The following is a 17,085-nucleotide window of genomic DNA, read 5'->3' as shown; positions in this document are numbered from 1 at the left end:
AACCGCATGCAAAAAATAATTTTGATGTCATATACTTGGATTTCAGGAAAGTTTTTGATACTGGTGCACATACAGTACATAAATAATCCAACCTAGTAATTGAAAGCCAAATGTCCTGTTCTGCAATTTTTTTTAAATTCATAACTGTTCTGCAATTTTTAAATTCATAACTAAAATTCCTAGGCATTGTTAATATCTATATATAAAATCTGCTATGTACATATACTCGATTATTTTATGTCATTCCCGTTGTATTTTTACCTGCCCCTAGCCATTGGACTTGCTGTATTTGCAATAAATGAATATTTATTTATTTATTATTTATATTGACTGCAGTACAAATTAGAGCAGTGTGGCATTAAGGCCAAGTGGAAGGAGATAGTGTGAGTATCAGTGGATTATTCTTTGTAGACTACTGTTATTAGTGGAGTTACCCAGGGCTCTGTGCTGGGCCCATTGTTGTTTTCTGTATTTACTGATGATATATTTATGAAGGTATATCCAGGCTTAAGAAAGGCCCCATGGAGGTAGGTCTAAGTTTGCAAATGATACAAAGGTTGGCACGGTAGTTACTAACGGTATTCAAGGTATACGACTTCAACAAGATCTAGAAAAATTAGGCAAATGGGCTGAGAAAAATTCCATTAAATTTTAACATTGATAAATGCAATGTACTTCATATGGTAGCGGTAATCCTAGATTAACATACCCACTGTGTGGTACTACACACTAAGGGGGGGGGGTGAAAAATGAAAAAGACCTGGGGATAATTGTGCAATTAAATATGAAGTTCTCTGAGCAGTGTGGACAGAATGCCAGGACTGCTTATGGGGTTTTGTCAATGATATACAGGACTTTTTCTCACAGGGATAAGGAGGCAATTATCCCATTTTATAAGGCAAGGGTCAGACCACATCCAGGCTTAAGAAAGGCCCCATGGAGGTAGGTCTAAGTTTGCAAATGATACAAAGGTTGGCACGGTAGTTACTAACGGTATTCAAGGTATACGACTTCAACAAGATCTAGAAAAATTAGGCAGATGGGCTGAGAAAAATTCCATTAAATTTTAACATTGATAAATGCAATGTACTTCATATGGTAGCGGTAATCCTAGATTAACATACCCACTGTGTAGTACTACACACTCGGGGGGGGGGGGTGAAAAATGAAAAAGACCTGGGGATAATTGTGCAATTAAATATGAAGTTCTCTGAGCAGTGTGGACAGAATGCCAGGACTGCTTATGGGGTTTTGTCAATGATATACAGGACTTTTTCTCACAGGGATAAGGAGGCAATTATCCCATTTTATAAGGCAAGGGTCAGACCACATCTTGAGTGCTGCATACACCTGTGCCGAAAACAGAGAGTAGTTAATAATGGACACTGCTCTTCATCAACTAATAATATTAGTGGAATCCCCTAGGGTTCAGTGCTTGCTCCATTGTTGTTTTCTATATGTGTTAATGATAGTGATGAAGGTATATCAGGCTTAATATCTAAGTTTGTTGGTGCAAAGGTTGGCAGGGTGGTTAATGAGGGTAATGACAATATGCTAATGCAACAAGATCTAAAAAAATTAGGCAAAGATGGGCTGAGAAATGACAGTTGCAGTTTAACATTGACAAATGCAAGGTACTGCATATGAGTAGCAGTAAGCCCAAAATGATTTTCCAACTGTATGATAATACACAGTTGGCAACACAGTTTTCATAGTGGAAAATAGAAATGACCTTGGGGAAATTGTGTAGTCAAATATGAAGTTTTCTTAGTAGTGCAGACAGGCTGCCAGGACAGCTCATGAGGTTTTGTCAATGATATACAGGAATTTTGCTAGCATGGATAAGGAGATGACTAGCCAGCGGGTGGTTAATTGCTGGAACAAACTACCATCTGTCATTGTGGAAGTTGATAGGTTAAATAAATTTAAGGAGGAACTGCAAATATTTAGAGGAGGGAATTGTTTTGTAAATTTTTTTTTTTTTTGGCTGATGCTCATACACTTGCTTTCTTGCATCACATGCCACTACTACTACTATCCCATTATATTAGGTAATGGTCTGGCATCATTTTAGGGAATTGTAGAGCTGCTGGAATCGATGCAGAGAAAGGCAATGAGATTGGAGAGGGGAACAACGGGATTCTCTTCCCAAAAAAAGAAGCTTCAGTTCTGCAAATTGCAGTGTCTGAAGACTATGCACTTGCGATGTGATCTGATTGAGATGTTTAAGGCTTTAAATGGGCTGAAAAAGCTGTATTCTGGTGGAATTTTTCCTCTTGCTCAAGGCTACACACATGAAGGAATATAAATTCAAGTTGAAGGATGGTTGCAAATTCAAGGTCAATCTAGACAAATTATTGGAGGTGATGGACAGGTGATGTGTCAGGTTTGGCTGATTGGTTTTTTGGCTGATGCTGTATGAACTTGCTTTCTTGCATTATTTTGCACCACTACCAATACTTACTAAACAGGCTTGTACAATCACATCCAGTGGAGGCTATTACTCTAAATATGTTGAAGAATGCATTGAATGTGGAAAATTGTATACTAACAGTTTTTGAACATTTCACTTTGACTTTGCGAGTAAATTTCCAAACTAGACAGCATAAAAAAAAGATTAGTATTAATGGTGGCAAATAATTCAAGAAAGCAAGCTTATATAGCATCACAACAAAAAGAAGAAAAAAAAATCCCATTTTGCTCTCTCCTTTCATTCCTTTCTAATAAATCCATTCCTTCTAATAGTTGGTTGGTTCTTCCTTAAATTTATTCAAACTATTCACTTCCACAATAATGGATGGTAACTTGTTGTGGAAGTGGATAGTTTGAATAAATTTAAGGAGGAACCAACCAACTATTAGAAGGAATGGATTTATTAGAAAGGAATGAAAGGAGAGAGTAAAATGGGATTTTTTTTCTTCTTTTTGCTGATGCTATATAAGCTTGCATTCTTGAACCATTTGCCACTATTAATACTAATCTTTTTTATTCTGAAGGCAACCTTCCACACATCTATTCTGCATTTTTGAATTTATGCTCCCCTCCCCTCATGTGCATAGTCTGAAAAAAAAAAAATTTTGAGTACCTCTCAGGTGCTCAGATTCTGCACCTGAGGTGGTACAATTTTAAATTGAGGAAAGACAGTTGTAGAATAGATGTGTGGAAATTTGCCTTTAGCCAGCAGGTAGTTAATTGCTGGAACAGACTTTCATATGTTGTTGTGGAAGTTGACAGCTTAAATAAATTCAAGACTGAACTGGATATACTTCTGGAGTGAATGGATGGGTGAAACAGAAAGGGGTGTTTTTTTTTTTGACTGATGCTATATAGCAGGAGTGGCCAACTTAATTTGTGATGTGATCTACTTTTTTCCTTCAAAAGGTGCCGCGATCTACCATCTCAAAAATTTCATTGCACAAATCGAGGGATGACTGTATATTTAAAATTCGTCGTGATCGACCGACATTAAATCCGCGATCGACTCGTTGGCCACCCCTGCTATATAGGCTTGCTTTCTTGCATCATATTCCTCTACTATGTAATGCCATAAGACACTTACATGAAGATTGGTTCATTGCATCATATAAAGATATTCACATGAAAGCATTAAGTAAATGCTTTGAATCAGAATTAAAACTCATTATGGATAATATTATTAATACTTAATTCATAAATAACAATAGTAAAGCTTTAGAGCATTACTAAAATAACAATGTAAAATGCATTCATACAGTCAACTTCAAATATTTCTTCACCACTATATCGTGATAATTTAAGAGCAGTCGTAAAATATTACTATGAAGAATTTCTTGATGTTCTAGATTGTACCAGTCACTATTGGAGTAGTAGTAGTAGTGGCATGTGATGCAAGAAAGCAAATGTATGAGCTTGTGCAGCATCAGCCAAAAAAAAAAAATCACACCATTCCCTCCAAATGCCTGTCCAGTTCCTCCTTAAATTTATTCAACCTATCAACTTCCACAACGACAGATGGAAGTTTGTTCCAGAAATTAACCACCCGCTGGCTAAAGGCAAATTTCCACACATCTATTCTATCTGTCCTTTCTTAATTTGAATTTATGCCCCCTTAGGTTCGTAATCTGAACAAGTGGAAGGATCCCATCAGAATTCAGCGTGCTCAACCCATTCAATGCCTTATACACCTCAATCAGATCACCGAGCAGGTGCCTAGTCTCCAGCCACTGCAATTTGCAGAACTTAAGCCTCTCTTGATAAGAGGATCCCTTCATTCCCCTCACCAATCTTGTTGCCCTTCTCTGTACACGCTCAAGTAAATCTACATCCTTCCTAAAATGAGGCCTCCAGACCTGTACACAGTACTCAAGGCGTGGCCTGACCATTGCCTTATACAGAAGGATAATCACCTCCTTTTCCCTGCTAGCAAAATTCCTATATATCATTGACAAAACCCCATGACCTGCCCTGGCAGCCTGTCTGCATTGCTCAGAAAACTTCATATCTGACTACACAATTACTCCCAGGTCTTTTTCATTTTCTACCACCTTAAGTGTAGTACCACACAGTTGGTACGTTTCTCTGGGGTTACTTCTACCCATATGCAGTACTTTGCATTTGTCAAGGTTAAACTTCAGTTGCCACTTCTTTAGCCCATCTGCCCAAATTATCTAGATCCTGTTGCAGTAGCACACTGCCATTACTGTCATTAACAACCCTGCCAACCTTTGTATCATCTGCAAACTTCGACACTAAGCCTGATATACCTTCATCAATATCATTGATAAATATACAAAACAACAGTGGACCCAACACCGAACCCTGTGGGACTCCACTAATAACATTTAGTCCAAGAAGAGCAGCACCCATTCATTACCACCCTCTGTCTTCTAGCACTTAACCAACCTTTTATCCATTGTAGCAACTTACCCTTAATATCATTCTGCTCCAATTTGTACAATAGTCTTCCATGCGCAACAGTGTCAAAAGCTTTCCTGAAATCCAAATATATGACATCAAAATTATTTTTTGCATCCAGTTCCTTTGTAACCACATCATAATATCCTATCAAATTTGTCAGACAAGACTTTCCCTTAACAAACCCATGCTGTGTCTGAATTATTGCTGCAGTCTTGTCTAGATGATCCTGCAATGCATCTTTAACCAGCGACTCCATTATTTTACCTGGAACAGAAGTTAAACTAACTGATCTGTAATTACTCGTGTCACCCTTCGATCCCCCTTTGTGAATTGGGGATACATTTGCATATCTCCAGTCTGTGGGAACCTCCCCTGAGTCCAAGGATGCTCTCATAATTATGGCTAAGGGTTTGCTTAGTTGCTTTGCCACCTCCTTTAACATAACTGGATAGATCCCATCCACCCCAGGTGCTTTTCTTACGTTTAACTTCAACAGTTTCTCTTCCACTTTGCTCTCAGTTATTACAAAATCATTAAGTATCCTGCTACAATTTGATAACCTACTGCCATTTTCAAACCTTAATAATTCCTCATGTGTGAATGTAGATGCAAAATACTCATTCAGTTTGTTTGCTATCTGAGCAGGATCATCAACAGTCGAACCATCGATGTCAAGTGGACCAATCAGATTCATCCCCTTCCTTTTAGAGTTTATATAAGTAAAGAAATCCTTGCTGTTTTTCTTAGCATCTTTTGCCAAGGATTTCTCGTAATCTGCCTTCGCCTGCCGAACCTCCTTTGTGACCTGATTACAGATTAACTTATATCTCCATAGGCTTCTGAGTCGCTCGATAATTTATATGCATCCCATGCATTTTTCTTCTCTGTTACGAGTCTCATTAGTTCATTTGACAACCATTTAGGCCTAAACCTTGAACAATATTTCTTAATTGGTATGAAACTTTTAGTAGCATCCACTATTAATTCCTTGAATGCTTCCCACTTAGAATTTACTGTTGGTAACATCGTCAGTTGATCCCACTGTAATTTCTATTGTTATTTAATATCTATATAAATTTTAGCAATAACATTTATGCACAAAGCAGAGATATCGCAATGGGAGCATGTTGTTCCCCTGTCATTGCAATTCTCTGTTTGTATTACTTTGAAAGAAATCTAGATAACAGCATAAAAATTTTCTAGTTTGTAGACAGCCTCATCTTGTAAAATTGCAATAATTATGATGAATTTAAAAACAGGACCTTTCCTAGGGATATATATATATATATATATATACACACACACACACACACACACACCGATCAGCTAAAACATTATAACCATCTACCTAATATGATGTTGGTCCTCCACGTGCAGCCAAAACAACTCGTATCCAACGAGGCATGGACGCTACAAGATTTCTAAATGTGTCTTGTGGTATCTGGTACCAACATGTAACCAGCAGATCCTTTAACTCCTGTAAGGTCTCGGTTGAGATGCCGCACATCGGAGTTGCTGTTTCAACACAAACCACAGATGCCCAATGGGATTGATGCCTGCGGAATTTGGAGGCCAGGTCAATACCTGGAAGTCTTCCTCCTCATGTTCTGCGAACCAGTCTCGAACAATTGGGCAGTGTGGCATGGCGCAATATCCTGCTGAAAGACGGCACCACCAGAGGGGAAGAGCATTGCCATGAAAGGGTGTACCTGGTCAGCAATGATGTTTAGGAAGGTGGCAGATGTCAGAGCACCCAGCATGTGGATGACTGGACTCAGGGTATCCCAGCAGAACATTGCCCAAAGCATGACACCGCTGCCACTGGCTTGTTTTCGTCCCACGGTGCATCCAGTTCCTCAGGTAAATGACACACACGTAACCGGCCATCCACATGGTGCAACAGGAAACGTGATTCATTGGACCAGACAACCTTCCTCTAATCACTCAAGGTCCAGTTTTGATGCTCACATGCCCATTGTAGGTCCTGTCGCCAGTGAACCATGGATAGCATGGGTACTCTGAGTGACCTGTGGCTATGCAGCCCCAATTTCAGCAGGGTTCTATGTACTGCGTGTGTTATGACACATTACTCCTGTCACCAGCACTCCAATTACTGGCGAGGTGCGTCACAGTCGCCCTTCTGTTGCCACGTACCATCCAGAAGAGCCTTCACTCACCTTGAGCATCAATGAGCCGTGGTCATCCAACACCTCGCCGGTGGTTCGTGGGTTCCCCTTCTCGGACCACTTTCGGTAGGTACTAACCATGACTGACCGTGAGCATCCCACCAGCCGTGCCGTTTTGGATATGCTCTGACCCAGTTGTCTGGCCATTGTCAAACTCGCTTAAGTCCGCTGCCTTTTCCATCTGAATAACACTGATTGACAGAGCTCAGTATCAGGTGTTTTTTATACAGTGTCCCAACCAGCACATGCACTTATACTCATCTGCAGTTGCTTTGATTTGCATAAAGACTCACTGGTCATAATGTTTTGGCTCACTGATGTATGTACATACATGCCTGTGCCCTTTTATTGCTGAAAGTTTATTTTGCTGCCTTTGCAGCTTGCTAGCCTACCTGTTGGCCCCTGCAATTCTTATTGGAGCGGCCCTGATTACAAATGACACGTACCCTCCAGACCTGGTAGTTGAACATGTCAAAAATAAGTCAATTTTAGTCTTGGATACAGAACCTAATAAGCATACAGGAAGTTGTATGATGAAATAAAAGAATTTAACTTGAGCACTTTCAGCCTTAAAAACTGAACCGAGTATATACAATAAACCCTTGATTTTACAGTTAATCTCAAATCTGACCTGCAATCAAATATTGTAGTCTCTCAAGTTTCTAAGTGCCCACTTTTGAATGGAGTCTTTCTAGACCCCATTCAAAAGAGGGCACTCAGGTTAATTTATGACTTCAATCTTACAATGTCTCTCCACTCTCCTCACAGCTGTTAATTTTCTGCTGCATGCATTTTCTGTGGATACTTCCATGGGTGCTGTTTTTTTTGAAGTTTCAATTGTAATCTGCCCCCCACCACTCTCTTTCAATCCAGCCCAAACATGTGCCACAACCAGTCATCATCCATTCATTGTCTAACTCCAAACTCAGGGAAACCAACTTTTTCTCTTCCTCATTTATCCCTTTTACTTCTGTTTTCTGGAACAACATTCCTTCACATGTATTTCCTAAAAATTATGATCTACAGAAATTCAAGTCTAATGTCAAAAAGAATCCTCTGTCTCTGCAATCCACAATACATACATGGCACAAAGTACTTCAGGTTCTAATACCTTTCATGTTTGGAATTTTCATTAAAAAAAAAAAAAACAGCAAAACAAAACAAAAAAAAATTGAAACTTTGTTTAACTGTTAATAAAGCGTAATGACCGTTAAGTAATAAAATTAATCAGTGTTAAGCAGTCAAGTTTTTACCACAAAAAAAAATTGAAAAGTAATTATACTCTGATTACTTAACAAAAAATTATTGAAACAATATTAATGGGGAATTTCACAGCTCAGTACACCTTATTTTTCTGCTGGCTTCATACATATATGTTACAGCTGAATGAAGTGTTCAGTTATTATTCTGGTGGCGTTAGTCTAGTCTCAGAGACTACTTGACATTACCTTCCATTCTGTCTAGTTGGTCTGTTATATAAATGATAATTGCGTGCATGTGTATGCAGAGACCACACACACAGCAGTTATAATTAAAGCATATCATTTGGCTGTAGGTGGAAAACTTCATTACTTCATTAATAGAAAGATAAATGTGGAATATACATTATCTAACTTGTATTAAAAAAACAAAAGAGACTCCAAAACGTACTACCAGGGGCCAATCGGCACTTTTTGCCTGAACTGTTGAATATTGAGATCAACATGTATGTTGGTCACTTTTGTCATTGATGGTTGAAGCACAGTATAGTGTGGTAGACTGTTGTCTGAAGTATGTCATGAGAAAAAAAAATGTTAAATGCATACCTTTAACATCCAGAAATTGATTATATCCTTGAAACACTATCATTGAAATGTTAATTGTTAATAGTGGTAATTAAATGTTCCTAAAATGACAGGAAATATGTGGCCATCATTGAATATGTTAAAAAGCATCTGAGTTACTGACCAACTAATGCTTGAAGGAACTCTTCTGCATAAAAACAGTTGTTTCCAAATAACCCCCCCTCTCCCCCCTGAACAGCAGGAATCTCAGGATGACTGAGAAGATCACAGTGACACTCAACTTTTACAGTAGTCAGTGGACCATGAACTTAACTCTTTAAATAAAAATGGTCCACTTGTGAAATTGTGAATTGTAAACCCATACTAAGGAACAACATGTGGGCAATGGAGAGGCACTTTGCTTACAACATCTGAAGGTGATATCTCCACACATTACAATTATAGATATTCACAATGCCACTTAACTGGAAATCTGCCTCTCATAACTCTGCAAGATGTTCTCTCGCCATGCTGTTGATCTCCATCCTTGTCAGAAACAATAGTGCAAAGTCATTATGTTGAGGTGGATCAGTTTGTGTTCTATTGGACTAAATGGATTTTGTATGGGTACAGTGAATGACGGATTTAAGTACTTTACAAACATGTTGATTTTGTGATACCATCCTAGTACTAACAGACAGATGTTGATTTTGTGCTACACCAATAGCCAGCAATAATGATCTTTTCAACAATAGCTGCCACAATACGATGAGCTACAGATACCACCTGTTTGCTCATCGTATTGTGCAGCCTGGTTTGGGAAAGTGGTTCTTTTTTTTAATCTTTTTAAATGAAGTGGAAGAATCTCTTAAGCGTAGCTATGGAGTTGCTCTTAGTTTGGTACAACAGCTTTACAACAAAGCACAGTTCTTTTCAAGTACTGTTTCAAGCTTGACTGCATTTGCCATCCATTTTTAAATCCTCTCAGAAGCATCAGCAATGGTTATGTGATGAAGTTAAATTGCATTATGGTGCACACAGTGACAACTGCACCCACGTCCAGTGGCAGTTTTTGGAACTAATAATTTATTTATTTTTTTGTATTTTTAATTTCTGTATGCTTTGGATAGTACCCATCTCCAAATTTAATTTTCTGCTGCTGTTAAATTGCATCTGTCTTCTTGGAAAATTCATCTGGCTGCAGTTTTTTAACGACAGCCAGCTGAAGTGACACTTATTATAATCACCCTTTGTATGTATAGAAAATAAAATAAATTGACTTAAAAAATAATAAAGAAATGGAAGTCCTAAAAGACAAATTGCAAAGCATTCCCAACTGATGTTGTCCCAGTATAATATAAAATAAAGTATTTAAATTAATAAAGTAGTTAAATAAGTGCAAAATGGCTAAGCCAGGCAAGAAGCAGTTATGAAGAAAACCAGTATCATACATATAGCAACAGTCAAGTTTGTTGGGGGGGGGGGACTAAATTAAGAAAATAGGGTTGTAGAAGGAATGTGATCTAAAAATAATTTAGAGTACATTATTACTTTAAGTGATAATGTATTTGAACAAATTCTAATAATAAATTTAGACTTACAATAAATTTTAAATAAAGAATTACAATAAATTTAGACTGTCACATCCCTTGATGGCATCAAAGCTAAATAGTGTGAAATATAGTGCCACAGCAACGTGACACCAGTAAACTTCATCTTGTTACAAGGCCATTAAGCAACAGTGGCTAAATATTAAAACATTAAATATTTAATATTTAATTTAAATATTAAATTAAATATTAAATATTAGATAGCAAGACCTTCTTTTTAAGTGACTTACCCCACTACATGTTTGGTTAAATGATCATGAAAATTATAGATGGAAGAATTTTGGAGTTTAAAAACCAACCTCATTCATCCTGAAATGTATTCCAGCCGAAAAATGCCCTGCTTTTTAACCTAAATAAAACTGATTACAAACTGAGCTTAATTTTAAATTAAGTTTTATTTAGTTTTTACTTAGTTTCAGAAAGCAAGCATAAATCAACTGGAATGCATTTCAGGATGAATGTGGTCACATTGTTTTAAACTAAAATTAAAATTAAGATTTTTTAAATTCACCTCACTAACCAAACAGATAGTGAGGTAAGTTAAAAAAAAAAAAAAGAAGCTTCTGCTATTTATAATATTAGATTAATTGTGGTGACTAGAAGTCATGGAGCTATAATTAATGTGAGATGTTAAATAAGCGCATAGCAGCAACTGACTGAAAAAGTAATTGGCATGTTAATGAAGTAGATTTGAATACAATGAGAAATTAAAATATAATAGCTAAGTGCACTTATGGTGCAATACCAATCCACTAACAAAACCCATAGTTAAATGACAACAAGAATATAAGAATCATGGATATAGAAGAAACAAGTATTTGCTTCTTATTTGGCGTAAATATTCTGCCAAGATAACTGTTTCATGTTTTACATTGTGTGGGGGGGAGATACGAGGTGTAGTAATAAAGTTCCTGGACAAGGTATAAATTTCTTGTAAGTCACAACCTGTTTGTTGAAAAACAGGTTGTGACTTACATTGATTGTCTGGATCCTGAACTTCCATGAGCTTTTTTGGGCCTTGGTGGTGACGAGTTTAAAATCCACTAAATGCTCTGATGCTTCATCTCTGGGTTGTACTGACATGCTCAACACTCATCTCCAGAGACAATACAGTCAAGGAAATTAGGACTGTCTTTGAATGATAACATTCTCTGTTGCTTCTGCTTATCTGTGAGGCACAAATTTTGCATGGACTTCCTTTTTCTTAAATCTTCATGCAGAATTTGACAAACTGTCTCCTTATTTATATCCAACTCTTTATCCATCATTCTGAAGATCAAATGACAATTTCTTGTCATAATTTCCAGAACTTTTGCAAATCTGTCTTCATTTCAAGAGGTTGACAGATGTCTACTTCTTGGTTCATCATGAATATCCTCACATCCATCTTTGATTAGCTAATATCATTCAAACACACTGGTATGACTTAAATGTTTCATCATCATAAACAGTTTTTAACATTTCATACATTTCTGTTGCAGATTTTCATAGTTTAAAGCAAAATTTGATATTCTGTTTATTTTCAAACTCATCAAACATGACTGCAACAACACCTATCCAGCAACTTTATTTCCACATCTCGTATGTACTGTACATACTAAATTATTTTCATTTTTGTTATGTTTTCATTTGACCGAATCTTTAATATGCATTAAATCTACACTTTGGTACATAGAAGTTTATATGCTCTGAACTTATGTATATATATACATACAAAGGGTACTAGGAAAGTTTTGCAATATGACGCAACAACGAATCACAGGAAGCTGCTTGTTGCTGCATGTTGAGACATGTTCATACATGCATAGTAGCCGCCACGCCAAGTCGATGGGCTCAGTTATTCATTAGTAGTGAGAGTGTAAAGTGCTTGCGATGGCATCGTGGTCACGAAATGAGATAAGGATAGTTTTGCGGTATAATTTCGTGCGTGGTTTAACCATAGACCAGTGCTTAGAAGAAATGACTCTTGCACTAGATGATGATTGTCCACATCGTACAACGATATTCAGGTGGTATAGAGAATTCCAAAGGGGAAATTTCACTCTGGAGGATTCTGAGAGGCCGGGAAGGCCACGAACGTCAGTTACGGAGGAAAACGTTACTGCTGTGAGGAAAATGCTTGACGAAAACAGGCGAGTGACCTACCAACAGATAGAGGATACTTTGGGCCTAAATGCACCAGCAATTCGTTCGATTCTGCAAGATCATTTGCACGTCAAGAAACTTTGTTCTCTCTGGGTGCCGCATCAACTGACTGAAGAGCAGATGACACGACGTGTGACTTGGTGCCGGGAGATGTTAAAAAAGTTTGATAAGGGACAATCTCGGTATGTGAACAACATTGTGACAGGTGACGAGACTTGGCTGTACTATTACGATCTGCCAACCAAGGCTCAAAACAAAGTTTGGGTCTTTGATGATGACGACACACCCGTAATTGTCAGAAAATCCCGATCTGTAAAGAAGAAAATGATAGCTGTATTTTTCAAATCGAGTGGAATTGTGGAACGTGTCGTTTTGGACACACAGAAGACAGTCACAGCTAAGTGGTATACTGAACAATGCCTGCCTAAAGTCATTGGATCTATGAAGAACCTGCGGCCAAAGTCAAGAATGGACACCTGGTACCTCCATCATGATAATGCTGCAGCTCACCGCACCAAAGCCTGCACCGAATATTTGACCACGACAGGACTGAAACTTCTCGAGCACCCTCCCTACAGTCCAGACCTTGCTCCCTGCGACTTTGCACTGTTCCCGCATGTGAAAATGAAGCTAAAAGGGAGGCGGTTTTCCAGTGATGAGGACCTTCTACGGGCTTGGGACAACGAGTGTGCTTTACTCCCTAGTGAAACTTGGCAGAACTGGTTTAAAGATTGGTTTCGGAGGATGGAGAGGTGTATTGAATGTAGAGGAAATTACTTTGAAAAAATTAAATAAACAAAGCTGTATTGCAAAACTTTCCTAGTACCCTTTGTATATATATGAATATTAAATTAGATAGTATGAATCAGAGCTGTAATGCTCAATACGTTCTACGTTGATATTAATATTTGTAAAATAATAAGGAGTTTACCTCAATATAGTACGTAGAACTTCCACATGATACCCTCCAGAAATTAAAACTCAAAAAAAAAAAAAAAAAAAAAAAACGAAAAACTTACATTGGAGTAACAAATAATTAAAAACTAACTTAACACTATTAAAAATCAATTTAACACTATTAAAAAGAATTTGACAAAAATTTTCAAAACGATTTTCCTTCCTGAAGGTGGCAATGCTTTTCGACCATATGTGGTGATCACAGGAATGAAAATTACCGAATAGGGGTGAACATGAAACTTAAATAGTGATTATTTGTCTTCGCGCATAGGCCCACACATCGGAAATCAAATATGGCCGACGAACATTAACAGAATTCTCGCGAAATTTAATTTCTACGGTTTCTGAAATTAATAGTCACGTATAATTACGGTGGACATTAATTATTTTGCCTTGTTAAATAAAAAAAGTATGTTTTTTGTTAATGGCATGAAAGGCTAATTCTGATGCTGCTGAACGAGAAGCACGAACTGAGGCTTCATGTTGATTAACACAAATATTCAGGGAAAAATGCGTAGAACCTTGGTAAGACAAGTCGCAATCACTGCAAGAAATGTATACCAGGTCATTAATTTGCATTGCGGAAATAACCGAGTGATTGTTCAGTATAGTGTGTAATTTCCGTATTGGCCTGGCCACAATTTTAAATTCGGTATCTTTAAAGAATCTGTTAAGCTGTTTGTGCCGCTGTTCAACATATGGGACAGAAATAAAGTATTTTTTGATTTTACTATTGTTGGTTGGTGTGATATTTTGTATCCTATCCTTAGCTTGTATCCTAATTCGGTTTACTGTAGCAAGGGGTTAACCCCTGTTCAAGAACCTGCTAGTTAATATTTGTATTTCAGAGCACAAAGCAGATTCCATCGTTGAATATTTATAGGCATTTAGAAATTGATTAAAGATAATCGATCCTTTGTAGGTGAACGGGTGATAGCTATTATAATGTAGAAGCATACCGGTGTTTGTAGGTTTTCGATAAATGCTAAAAATTGGATTTTATTCGAGTCCCAAGTAAGTGTGAAATTTAGAAAGTTTAATGACTTTGTATCCACATCCTCCCTTTCCAATGTAAATTTGAGTCTAGAATGAATATTATTAAATGAATGTAAAATGTCTTGGATAGTACTATCAGTAATAACTAGAACATCGTCTAAATACCTCCCATTACTATGGCTCAGTTAAAGGAATTGAAGGCCAGAACATACAATATTCCTGCACTTTTCGGTCAGGTAAAATCACACAAGATTGGATTTCCTATTCGACCTATTGTTTTCTACAGGAACTTGGCATTTTCATCCTTAGCCACATGTATATAGCATTATAAAACCCTTTAGAAGGTGATATAATTTGGGATTAAGAACTACAATACATTATTTAATAATCTTAAGGACTGTAAACTTGGCGACAATGTCAATTTATTCTCATTAGATGTTACCTCATTATATATGAATGTAAATGTTGAATACACATTAGATATTATTTGGGATTTGTTAAATAATAACTTGATACCAATTAATTACATGAAGCTACCTATTAAGGAAATTTTTCACTTAATTAAACTGTTAGTTGAGGCCAACTATAACACCTTTCGAGACAAGGTGTACAAACAAATTTTTGGATTGCCAATGGGTTTGAGCCTGAGCGGCTTAATGTCAGAGATCTATCTCTCAGTGATTAAACATATACATTTGACACCTTTTCGACCACATATCATATACTATGGGAGGTATTTAGACGATGTTCTAGTTATTACTGATAATACTACTATCCAAGACATTTTACATTTGTTTAATAATATTCATTCTAGACTCAAATTTACATTGGAAAGGGAGGATATGGATACAAAGTCATTAAACTTTCTAAATTTCACACTTACTTGGGACTCGAATAAAATCCAATTTAGCATCTATCGAAAACCTACAAACACCAGTATGCTTCCACATTATAATAGCTATCACCTGTTCACCAACAAAAGATCGATTATCTTTAATCAATTTCTAAATGCTTATAAATATTCAACGACGGAATCTGCTTTGTGCTCTGAAATAAAAATATTAACTAGCAGGTTCTTAAACAGGGGTTATCCTCTTGCTACAATAAACCGAATAAGGATACAAGCTAAGGATAGGATACAAAATATTACACCAACCAACAATAGTAATATCAAAAAATACTTTATTTCTGTCCCATATGTTGAACAGTGGCACAAAGAGCTTAACAGATTCTTTAAAGATACCGAATTTAAAATTGTGGCCAGGCCAATACAGAAATTACACACTATACTGAACAATTGCTCGGTTCTTTCTGCAATGCAAATTAATGACCTGGTATATATTTCTTGCAGTGATTGCGACTTGTCTTACCAAGGTTCTACGCGTTTTTCCCTGAATATTCGTGTTAATCAACATGAAGCCTCGGTTCGTGCTTCTCATTCAGCAGCGTCAGAATTAGCCTTTCATGCCATTAACAAAAAACATACTTTTTTATTTAACGAGGCCAAAATACTTAACGTCCAATGTAATTATACGCAACTATTAATTGCAGAAACCATAGAAATTAAATTACATGAGAATTCTGTTAATGTTCGCCAGCCATATTTGATCTCCGATGTGTGGGCCTATGTGCGAAGACAAATAATCACTATTTAAGTTTCATGTTCACCCCTATTCGGTAATTTTCATTCCTGTGATCACGACACATGATTGAAAAGCATTGCCAGCTTCAGGAAGGAAAATCGTTTTGAAATTTTTCATTAAATTCTTTTTAATATTTTTAATTGCGTTAAATCGATTTTTAATTATTTGTTACTCTAATGTAAGTTTTTTGATTTTTTTTCGTTTTAATTTCTGGAGAGTATCATACAGAAGTGTCCTACGTACTATATTGAGGTAAACTCCTCTTTTTATTTTACAAATAATTATAAATCAACAGGGATTATTTTAGATATAAAAAAATAAAGTAATCCCTGTTGATTTATAATATAATAGAATATAGGAATTATCATGCACTTAATAGCTCTCAATTATGAAATTTACAAATAATGAATATTAAATGTAACCTCTTAAAGGCAATGTTTAAAAAGTTACGATAAATATATGATTAAGAGGTATTCTGTTGATGCAATGGTTTCAATGAATAAAAGATTAATAAATCGGGTATGACAGATGCACCTAAAAGCAAAGCAGCATTTATGCATACTTTATTAAATATATTAACAAACACGCGTGCGCATGCATGCACACAGTTTATATGCCTTGAATGTATAATATGTATGATGATTATGTACCATTACATATACACACAGTTTATATGCCTTGAACTTATGTACGATAAAAGTCTGAATGTACTGGAGCTATCCTGAGAGAAGAGTAATTAGAAACATTTTTTTGATACCTTCCATAAAAAAGTAATAAATTAGTTCTATTTTCTAATGAATAAAAATGGCACAATAATTGATGTTGTTACTTACAATATATAACAAGAATTTGTCCATCGGGGTGGGCTCAAACCTAGCTGTCTGTGTAG

At 36.5% G+C, this 17,085-nt stretch overlaps 1 protein-coding gene across 2 annotated transcripts in view; it reads right to left on the bottom strand.

Annotated features, from left to right (window-relative positions):
- The window catches only part of Sec16 (endoplasmic reticulum export factor secretory 16), a 592,575-nt gene that overhangs the window by 417,289 nt on the left and 158,201 nt on the right, over positions 1-17,085 (bottom strand). The gene's annotated exons all lie outside the window — the stretch shown is intronic.

Source organism: Mastigoproctus giganteus, chromosome 2, assembly GCF_048544385.1.
Source record: "Mastigoproctus giganteus isolate SK-2022 chromosome 2, ASM4854438v1, whole genome shotgun sequence".
NCBI classification, from domain to species: Eukaryota; Metazoa; Arthropoda; class Arachnida; order Uropygi; family Thelyphonidae; genus Mastigoproctus; species Mastigoproctus giganteus.
Note: the sequence above shows the minus strand (reverse complement) of the source record. Positions and strands in the feature narration are given on the sequence as shown.